An 11649-nucleotide genomic window follows, 5' to 3' on the forward strand; every position below is an offset into this window, starting at 1 on the left:
TTCCCTGGTAAGAATCCACTTCACTCTTATATTGCCTTAAAAGTTTGAAATTTATGGCACCGAATTTTATTCTATCTTGAAAATCTATTATCATAATTTTAATATTTGTAAACAATTGAAAAAGTGTGAAAATTACTTGAACTTGGTAAAAAAAAACGTACAGACTAGCTCCATGAGGTATTTTCTGGAGTTCTAGTGAGAAGCAGTAACCAGTGGAGATCAACCACATATATTGGGAGATAGTAACTCATTGAATACATTGGTGAACGGTCGCTCAACTTCGTGGATTTGTTGAAGTTAGACATTGACACCGTTGAATGCCGACTCAGTGGTCTATCGGTTAAGTGCTCGCGCACGAGACTGGTAGGTCCTGGATTCGAATCTCGCGAAGCATGATCGTGTATGCGCACTGCTGAGTAGTCCCACAATAGGACGAAAAAGGCCGTCTAGTTTTTTCAGGTTTTCCATGGTGATCTAGCGTCGATTGACTCATGATTTCAACTATATAAAAAATTAAGGTAAGAATCGATAAAAATATTATCCAAAAACTACAATATAATCTTCACATTTTAGTTATTTACCTTAACTAAACGAAACATTCTCAAAAATACATCTCCGAGCTACTAATATCTCGGTCCTATTAGTGGAACATTATGATCATATCTCATGATGAACAATAAGTCAGTTTTAAATGTTCTTTTGATAACAAAAATAATTTTTAAAATTTATTAGCATCACGAGAATCTTTTCAAATTTGGTTGTTACTTCTTTTTTCAATTACATTATGTCAATGAAGTTGTTATAGAAGAAAAAAATAAAAAAAGAAAATCGGACATAGAAACATTTATTTAAATGATTCAAGCTTTTTGGACATAGAATAATGTTCTGATTTCCAAACATAAACCATCTACATTAAGTAAGGTATGAAAAAAAACCAAATCTTTCTAACGTTTCCTCCATAACTAAATGTGTAAAAATATCTTTCAAATTCAACTTAACAACTAAATTAATTTAAGCATTACGGAGTTGTTGATTTACTATGTAATATATATAATATTGAACTATAAAATGAGAATAATCGTTAAATCTTACTGTTTTTTCAACCACGTGAGATCCTTTTTTAAAAAAAGAAGAGAATTAGGTTTAAGTTATAGTTGATTGATTTTCTGAGATGGACTGAATTTGTTTTTGGTCTGGGTAAAATAATTATATTACATTAAATCTACTTAATTTACAATTGTTATACCAAAGAACACGGTGGATCTGATGCAGATGTGAAGGCGCGGATCGGCAAAGCAAAAGAACGATATTTACAACTGAAGAACATCTGGAACTCAAAACAATTGTCAACCAAAACCAGGATCAGAATTTTCAATGCAAATGTCAAGACGGTTCTACTGTATGGGGCAGAAACTTGATGAACTACGAAAGGTGTTTATTAACAGTTGTCTAAGCAAGATACTTCGGATCCGTCGGCCAGACACTATGAGCAACAACCTACTGTGGGCGAGAACGAACCAGATTTCAGCGGAGAAAGAAATCAGGAAGTGGATAGGACACACATTGAGGAAATCACCCAACTGCGTCAGAAGGCAAGTTCTCACATGGAGTCCTGAAGGCCAAAGGAACAGAGGAAAACCGAAGAACACATTACGCTGAGAAATGGAGACAGACATGAGAAGAATGAATAAAAGTTGGATAGAACTAGAAAGAAAGTTCCAGGATAGAGTGGGTTGAAGAATGCTGGTCCGCTGCCAATGCTCCATTGGGAGTAAAAGACGTAGGTAATTAAGTAAGTATACAAAAGAATTTTAAGTTAATTTACCTTTGAAATTTTCTGCTCAGAATGTCATGGAAAGTCAGAACATGTGGCACTCCAGTGACATATTAGTAAACATACTAATTACGGTTATTTTGAAATTTATTGAATATGAGATGTTATACTACGATATATTCGACAACATATACACAATTTCTGGGAAAATTCATTGAAATCTGAACGAATGATTTGACAGAAATTGGGAACTATGTACACAGAAGAAATAAATTTTAAAAATCGTATTTGAATGATTTCAACAAATGGAATTTAAAGATTTTCAGCGATTCTTTCTGAAGTCTACTCCAAACGTCTTCATCTGGGAATATAATCGAAACGAACATTATCAAACAAATAAGGTGTAAATAACAAACTGCACTCAAACCTTGTTCAGTCACGTTTGTTTTGTTTATGATAAGGGCATCAGACGATTTGTTAATTAAAAATGTTCGCCGTACCAAAATGTATGAGTGAATGTGTCTGTGTGCCGTTGTTAATAAATTACAGTGAGTAAATAATGTCTTATCCATATTAAAAGAAAAACGATCGTTCATGTTTACCATAGATCTGAAAAGACATAAACCAGCATAGGTATGTGCATAAACAGATCACTCATCCAATCAATTATGATATCAGAATGAACTAGATTAATACTAATCATAGGTGAATCAAAAACCTAAAGATCAAGAATGCCCCCACTGTTGTTTATACCAATCTTCAAGTAGTGGATTTCAAGGATTTTGCAATGGTGCAATTCACCTCTGTTACTATTGTTCTGCTTCCCATATATACAAAGCTTTAGCTGATGTTCTTTGTTCATGAGCAACTAAACCAGTTTGACGTAATTTCTCTTTAAAATTGATTGTGTGCTATCTTTAGTCTAATTTCAAGCTTCTTGAAATCTGTTAAGAATTTAGGAACATGTTTCAAACACTGTCTATGTTCGTTAACCCTCATGTTCAACTGCTTGGATGTTTTCCACACATACAACGCATTACACTTATGGAAACTTATTTATTAAACAACATTTTTGTTCCTATTTGGGTATCTTGTTTTTGATTCCTCCTTACACCAATCTAATAGTACCATAAGCTAAATAATAAACTTTACTCTAAAGTACATGAATATATACATATGTAAATGCACAGAGGCTAACGAGAGAGTGAAAGTATTAGAATCCACATGCAGAAATACGTCGAAGACCTAGCAATGACAGCATAAATATCTCCAACAGAAGCAAATATCAAACAACTATATAACACAACAAACAAAATAGAAAGAAAACATAATAAATCAGAGCAACCAGTCAACAACAACAAACAAGTTCAATTATTCACTGAGATTCAATAACAGAGGAACGGATGTGTAGAACACTCCGAAAAACTCTTGAATAGTCTAGCCTCAATGAACCCACCAGATATTGAAGCAGCACTTACAGACCTTCCTAAAGATGTCACTTCACCAACAGTCACATAAATTAGCATAGCCATCGGACAAATCAGGAATGGTAAACGCAGAATGACCCGACAACATATCAGCTGAAGCACTGAAGTAAAACATAGGAGCAACTGCATAGATGCTCCGTGTTCCGTTCGTGAAGATTACGGAGGAAGGATAAATAACAACAAGCTAAGAGAAGGATACCTCATACAGATCCCAAAGAAACGAAATTTGAGCAAGTGTGAGGACTACAAAGGCATCAGAGTGTTGTAGAACTGAATTAAAGATTCAGTAAACTCCAAACGTCGTGGTCAACAGGCTACAATACATAAGGATTGATCTTATATCGACCAAATCGCGACTTTACTGATCATGGTTGAACAATGAATTGAGTGGGACACATCAATGTACATTGAACAGGTGTTCATACTCATCGTTAAGTTATGAATCTCGAAAATCGCAAAACTTTATCCGGTAATTTAATTGTTAAATTACGCAAGTGAATGTTTTACATTGTATTTGTCATAATGATACCTAAAGTCAGTCCAAGTACACTCACATACTTTATTATCTAAACATGTAAACAGATGTATAAAAGTAAAGGCTGCAAATTTAAGAATCAGTTGCTAGCTATATTTTGTTGAGCGGATATTGTAAGACACTCCTGTTGACACATTAAGGGTTGGTCTTTACTTCAGAATCCCTACATTTCTCATTTCAACATGCCCGTTGCTTTATTTAATATTCATTTATACACAATATTTAGTTTCTCCATATTATTATTATATTATATTTTTACTGAACATTTTATTATTGATAAGGTTTTCAGTTAGTATAAAATAAAAACTTAATGCAGCATCTGACAACTATCATTAGGATCTATATGTGTGAGAATAATGTTGATTTACCGAAAATATTTTATTCATGTTCATCATTAATTTTATGTCTGGTCTTTTAGTTTGTCTAAAAATAATATAATGTAGTTACATAATTATGTATATATGGTTATGACACTACACTTAGCGTTTCTCATGCTGCTAATATTTATGTTCGAAATTTCTTTGTCTAGAACCTTTCGAAATTTCACTTATCCATCTTCACATGTAATTAAACTGAATCTACATTCTTTCTATTTGTCATCCTACATAAATGTAGATGTTCAAGTGTGTCTGTACATATAATCTAAAAAAAAATCTTGCGTATAGTTGTTTATGGTTTACAGCTATTGCGATTTTGAAAGAATTCACCTTTTGGTTAGTAATTTCATAGTTGACAGTTATATACTCTCCATTGTAAGCAAACTATAAGTAGTTAGGCTAAGCAAAGTTAACGAAACAAATAAAACTCCTTCGGATAGATCTAATAATAACATACATAAACACGTGAAAATATGGTATGTTAGGAATTCTTTGACTTACAATTTGACAAAAATACCAAGTTACTTGATATTCTAAGTGATTAGGTTAATCTACACTTCCTACATTCAAGCATACATTGATTCAAAGGCCAATTAACAAAAAACTATGCACCTTTCAAAATGATTTGGTAAAAATATTCTAATATATATATAAATGGTGAACAAGCATGAAATTTTATCATAATTTTAAGGATATCCAAATTTTTACATCTATTTTTTCACTTGGTATTGTTTGCTTAAATCTTCCCAACAAGAGATTGATCGATTGCAGTCCTCAACATCAATAGGAAGATTGAAACAAACAGTATCAAGTGAATTTAAACTTCATCCCATTGTACAAGCAGGTAACTAACGGGACTCAGTAGCTGAGTGGATAACGTGATGGCTTTTGAAGCGAAAGATACTGGGTTCGAGTCCTAGAGTGAACATCAACTCTGAGATGCAGGTACATCCAGTTGACGAGTCCCAAATAGGACGAAACGCGCATTCTGGATCCCACTGCTAGCCACCATCTATCTTTTCTAACTATTTTTTCTATTAAACTAACAAAACTCCAATAATCATTCTGAACTTATTTTAATTCCTTTTCACTGACTGTGTGTTTAAATCTCACAGTCAATTAAACTTAATAATAAATGATATTTACTTAATTAGTAGAAACCACTAGTAGTAACATGATATTCCGTAACTAATTTATTTGCATAAGTGATTGTTTTCGTTTGGTTAGAACTTTCGGTAAATCTTGTGCAAGCTTATGGCAGGACTGCAATAAAAAAGCTTTTTTAATATATGACAGTGAATTTTATAAATATCCTAGATTATATTCCAACCATAAAGTATACAATAAAAACCACTTTATAATACGCAAGGAAAATGAAATGATCACTGAATATTCCCAGTCAACATTTGTTTTTAAATCAAACGATATCAAATAAGTACTTTTTACAAACCCCTTTTCGTTTAACATAACACATATCATTTTTTAAATCCATGAGGTACGTATTCTACCTTTATTTATGTGTTTTAGATACCATATTAGTTTGAACAAATAGTATATTTTGAACCACTTTATATTTCACTTGTCTACCTTTTAATATCCACACTGTGAGTAGTTTCATTCTTGAGAGAATTTATTCAACGACTATAACAAACATTCATCACACATCATAATGCTATCGACGTACATTATCAATAATGTACAACTTTGGATTCTAGATTTAGTCTGAATACCTTACTTATAAACACAATGTTAAATGTGCCACTTTTTGAACAGTACCGTATAAAGAAGCTAAATAACAAATGTTTTTGTATTTTTTCTAGTTAAAATCATGAGTCGGTTGAAGCTAGACCACCATGGAAAACCTGGAAGCACTGGACGGCCGTTTCATCCCATTGTGGGACTCCTCAGCAGTGCGCATCCACGATCCCGCTTCGCGAGATTCGAACCCAGGACCTACCAGTCTCGCGCCAGAGCACTTAAACGATAGAACACTGAACCGGCATCCAATTGTGGTAATGTTTACCTCGTGAGGCGGTATTGTGGATGCACACTGCTGAGGAGTCCCACACTAGGACGAAACGGCCATTCAATGCTTCTAGGTTTTTGATGGTGTTCTAGCTTCAGTTGGCTCATGATTTCAACTATGAAAAATGATGAAATCTCCACAAAACCCTTTCAGATGTTTTTGTGAATGATCCTTTAAATGAACAGGTGATTATATATTTTTGAATATTAATTTCTTTCCTATGAGATAAGCTTTTAGTTTCAGATGTTATGTGATAATTTCTAGAAATATCTTTCCAAGACTTCTAAGTAACATTTGGTTTTTATTTCATTATACAACATTTTTAATTATCTATTTCATGCCAATTACTAACCATTTCCATAACACTTTATCATACAGTATTTTCTTAAGTCTGATCTATATTGATACAAAGATATTTATATTCCAAACCACTTCTTATCTGGTTCACAGGCCTACAATCTGAAAACCAATAGCATTACTTTTTAAGTATTTTTGTGAAACCAGTTTCACTTTCACTTCTATCTGATAAAATGTTTAAACTAAGAACTTTAATAAATCATGATATAATCACCAAGTGTTGAGAGTATACACGATGCTATTTAGGCTTGTTGGGATTTTAGGATACTTCCTAAAACAAAAGAATTGTAGTTATTTTATAAATATTTTTCCTTAAGTAATCTTTAAATCCAGCATTTTGATTTTGATTTTTTTTCAACCCTACACCCTAACAGATTAATTATTGTCCATCCACATCAAATATAATTGAATAGTTTTCACTACTATATTAAATATCTTGTTATCTGGGTAAGGGTTCCTTCTTTACTTAAAAGGAATTTGTAAAATATCAAAAAATCATTGTATTTCAATGAATTATATCTTTAAAAAACATTTTTATCAAAGTGATTTTCCCTTTAATCTTTTTTATTACAAGGTTGTATAACATTATATATATTCAAGTACTAGATTGCTTGTTTTGGAAAACATCAAAACTATTATAATTTTCAGAATTTAGGAACTTTCTACTTCCTTTGTTTTTTCAGCAATGTTATATGCAAACTAGTAAAGCCATATTCTGCAAAACACTACATTGTCAGATCAATAAAAGACAAAAATATTGAACATAATTGGTGAAATAAAAATGTTATAGACTTATCAAATTACAGAACTATGTATCACTCTTGTTTTAATTCAAAATAAACACACCAACTTAATTATTTGAATATTTAAAAATACCATTGGAATTTTGACTAAATATGGAAGTAACCTCTTGCTTATAGTTCTTTTTGGACTAGTCAGCTGGATGCACCCAAATCTTAATTCTGATGTCTACACAGAAATCCAAACCCAGTGCATTCCATTTCAGGCGCCTTAAGTGTTTTCACTAAGCTACTGAATCTAAGTAGCTACAGAATCATTCATTTAAGATGAAATTAATTACAAGGGCTAGGACCTAAAGTGATCAGCGTCTATTGACATATATGTACCCTGAGAGAATGACCTCAACAGCGGCTGTAGTTACATTTTTCTGGTACATTTGGATCACAGTTAACAGTGAAATCAGGAGAAAAATCTTCCAATGGACTAATCATTTGGATGCAAACTGAATGACGTTTTCACATAAATTATTACAAAACTATTGGTCATTTTTATTTAATTATCATCAGTACATCGTAAGTTTTCTGTCATCATTATTAATCAATGGGAATTATTTTCTTTGAAACATTAGACCTTAACCTGCAGTACACATATTCTATACCATTGATTAGTTATTTGTTGGTTGGAAAGTAAAGACACCAAGTACATCAAATCTCGGGGACACATATGGTAGATAATCATATTAGAAGAGAAATCAAGATGATTTACCTCTCCAAAATCGATTGTATTACAAACTTTATCCCTTCTCATCTAATAAACAAAAATGAAAATTATGTATTATTACTACACTATGTTAATATTTCTAGTGGTAATTTGATACTTTTGAAAAAAATTTATTAAATTTATCCCAGATTTCAATATTATTAAATTTTGTATCCAACTTACAATTCCGAAACCCATAGAATGTGTTGTTTATTCGATGTTACTTTTTTTTAGAAAAATCTCGGTATAAAAATGAGTGCTTTATGCAAGAGTGATTTAACAATCTGATCTATTCTTTTGAAAATTTCTTCCTGTTAATTTCCAGTGGTTTTTTTCTAATAGAGTCAAAGATTTACTGATTATATCATACCAGAGATTTTGAAACCGTTTAGTTAGTAGTACCTGGACTGTTGAGTATTTGTGTGACAATTCATATGTGCAAGAGAGACTCTCTAGATTCCATCAAAAGTTATTCGCGATCAGTATAATAGTAAATTTCATCTCACGAAAATAAATGAGTTTACATTTTCCTCGACTAGAACTGTTATTGATAAAACAAATCAGCCGGTTGCATTTAATCATCATCTTCAGGTCTTTAAAGCTAAGACATTGATAATTAAGTCAGTAAACAGATGAATAAAACACAGTAATCCACATTTTTCAATTGTACGCAAAATGATATACTTCTAGTCTAAAATTAACTTTTTCTCTCATCACTATTTTTTATGGTATTTGGTTGTTGACTAAATCGTAAAAATAAAAAGGCCGATTATTTTATGATTTTGTGAATTTATAATTTGTAGTATTTCCAAAGTAGACTAACTATTAAAAAAAAGTGAATTGGAAAACAATTCAGCATACTCTCTACCCAGTGATCAATTTATTTGAAACTATCAAGTCCAACCTTGGTATGGATACCTATACATTCAGCACATAGTTATGTCATGAACCAATTTTGAATGCACTTCAGTAAGTTACTTACTGTATGCAATTGTTCTTCAGAAAGTTCACATAAATGTTAGAAACAAATAATTCAGTATACTTGTGTTTTTTTTAAAAATTGAATAAATCATTATTAGTAAAAACAGCTAAAGTGAAATACTGGTTACAAAATTTGAAAAATTCCCATATTGTGATTTGGAACAACATATATAAGTGAACAATATTGTTTTCAGAGATGGATAGTGGCTAGCAGTGGAATCCAGGACGCACGTTTCGTCCTATTCGGGACTCGTCAGCGGGATGTACCTGCATCTCAGAGTTGATGTTCACTCTGGGACCGAGTGGATAACGCGATGGCGTTTGAAGCGAGGGTACTGAGTTTGAGTCCCGGAGTGAACATCAACTCTGAGATGCAGGTACATCCCGCTGACAAGTCCCAAATAGGACGAAATGCGCGTCCTGAATTCCACTACTAGCCACTATCCATATTTGCTTCCCATGCTTGTAAATTAAGGCTATATCGAGGCAATACGCACAGTATGCACATATGCCAATTAGAGACTGACCAGTTGCAGTCCTAACACATCGATGGGAAGATTCAAACAAGGAATACTAAATGAATATTGTTTACGATGAGATCCTCATCAGACTTTACTCTAATATACAGTAATATTTATATGCATATACGAAATTATTAAACCAATCAAGGCAGTTTATGAGTCAATGATAACAGTGGAATAGATTACATAACAAAACATACTAAGTAAAAAGTACAAATTGATAGCGTGGTGACAGGTGTACTAGTTGTGATAAGAATAATAAAGGCTTGAATCAATGTTACATAATAGGAAATAGGTCAACGATTAGAAAAATATAGACACTGAAATAACATTCATAAAAATTATAAGATTACGTAATAAGAAGTGTTCAGATAATTGGACCGTGAAGCGAATATTTGAAAAACTAAATAAATAATTGGTAGGGGGGTGAAGAAAAAATAAACGAAGAAAGAGTATGGTTTAATAATATCGTATATGTATATAAATATTACTGTATATTAGAGTAAAGCCTGATGAGGATCTAATCGAAAACAATATTGTTCTAAATACTGATTAGATGTGAAGTAATAAAACTAACAGTATAAGCTATAATTAAAAAATTGTAAATATGCTCAAACATATGTGCAACTGCTTTTGAGCTTAAATGTACATCAATTCTTAGGTTCTGTGAGAGACATTTCATATATTATTTATCAAAATATTTTTCAGAAAACTTCATATATTTTGATTAAATCGTTTACTTTACACTAATTACGTAATTTAAAACAATTAATTTTACTTGGTAACAACAATGAATTTCGATATTACCTAAAATGTTTTATTCAATAATTGTTTCCAGACTAAATAACTTTTCAGACTAATCAGAAGGTAATAATTAGTGCTTTTTTGTGATATTTATTTCCGTCATCGGGCTACTGAAACATTACCCTACGACTAATTTATGGTCGAATAATTATGATTGACTTGATATATGTAATAATCCATACAGTCAGTTGATAAGTAGTCTGGTTTTCTAAATCTTATCCTGCTACCATTTGACTGGTCCTTTCAAAAAATTAGCCGTTTTGACCATTTTTATTCATTCAAAAATATTTTGATGAAATAGATTATTTTTCAGACTAATGTCTAATAAAAATTTTATAATATTAAGTTTAAAATTTTCAACTCAGTTACTTATTTTGGCTTACTGAAGTGAATTAGTTTTTGCTTCCTGTCTGTTTTTAAAACAAAAATTTAATTAAAAAGTGGATAAGTTTGAAAACTACAAAAACCATTTCAATGTTTAATAATTACAAAAGATTTATGTGGATAATAATAAAATAAGGGTATTTATTTGATTAATTGATTAATCTAATAAAATGTATATATGGAAAGCTTAAAATTGTACTGTACTGACTTTGAACTTCTCAAAGACTGATTAGCAATATATTCTAATGTAGCGGTCATTGTGCATAAAACATTTATTTAGACTTAATAGATGATACTAAAGCCTAGGAAAAAGGACTTGATATATTCGTAAATAGTTAAGAGTTTCATAAAGGGACTACTCGGTAATCAGTAATGAGTAGGTTAGTTTTATTAACTGTATTGCCCGAAATTGGGTGCGTTACCTAAACACATTCATGAATTGAGACTCTCTTAGAGATGACTGTTCAGAGTTCAGTACTTCATCCAAGTTCAGCGATCATGAATGGAATTCTAGTTAGTAATCCAGGATATCTTTCAGCTTTCTGTTGTTCGTTCCAGATAAATTGAATGAATATCAAGTGAAATTCATTTTAAACGATTAGTTATGTTCGTATTCATATTCTACACGCGGAATGCCAACGAAAGATATTCACACTTGCACCTAAATGTTTAACCTTAAGACCACTAAGCCGACAACTTCAAAAAATCCAGAATGTTGAGCGACCATCTTCCATTGTCTTCAGTATGTAACCACCCCTTACCTAACACGACTAAAGAACATCCTGTACTTGAGTTCCCTAATGATGGGTTTTGCTGGGTAGTCCCAAACTACGACGAAATAACTATTCAGTGCTCCCAGGTTTTCAGTGGTTACCTAACACTGACCGGTTTATGGTTTCAATG

At 31.8% G+C, this 11649-nt stretch overlaps 1 non-coding gene across 1 annotated transcript; it reads left to right on the forward strand.

The window, feature by feature from the left end:
- Positions 1 to 5031: 5031 nt before the first annotated feature.
- Positions 5032 to 5098, forward strand: Smp_tRNA_02233_Pseudo_TTG.1.1. Its single transcript has one exon. It is a non-coding gene (tRNA).
- Positions 5099 to 11649: the final 6551 nt, after the last annotated feature.

This window comes from Schistosoma mansoni, chromosome 1 (genome assembly GCF_000237925.1).
Source record: "Schistosoma mansoni strain Puerto Rico chromosome 1, complete genome".
Taxonomy (NCBI): domain Eukaryota; kingdom Metazoa; phylum Platyhelminthes; class Trematoda; order Strigeidida; family Schistosomatidae; genus Schistosoma; species Schistosoma mansoni.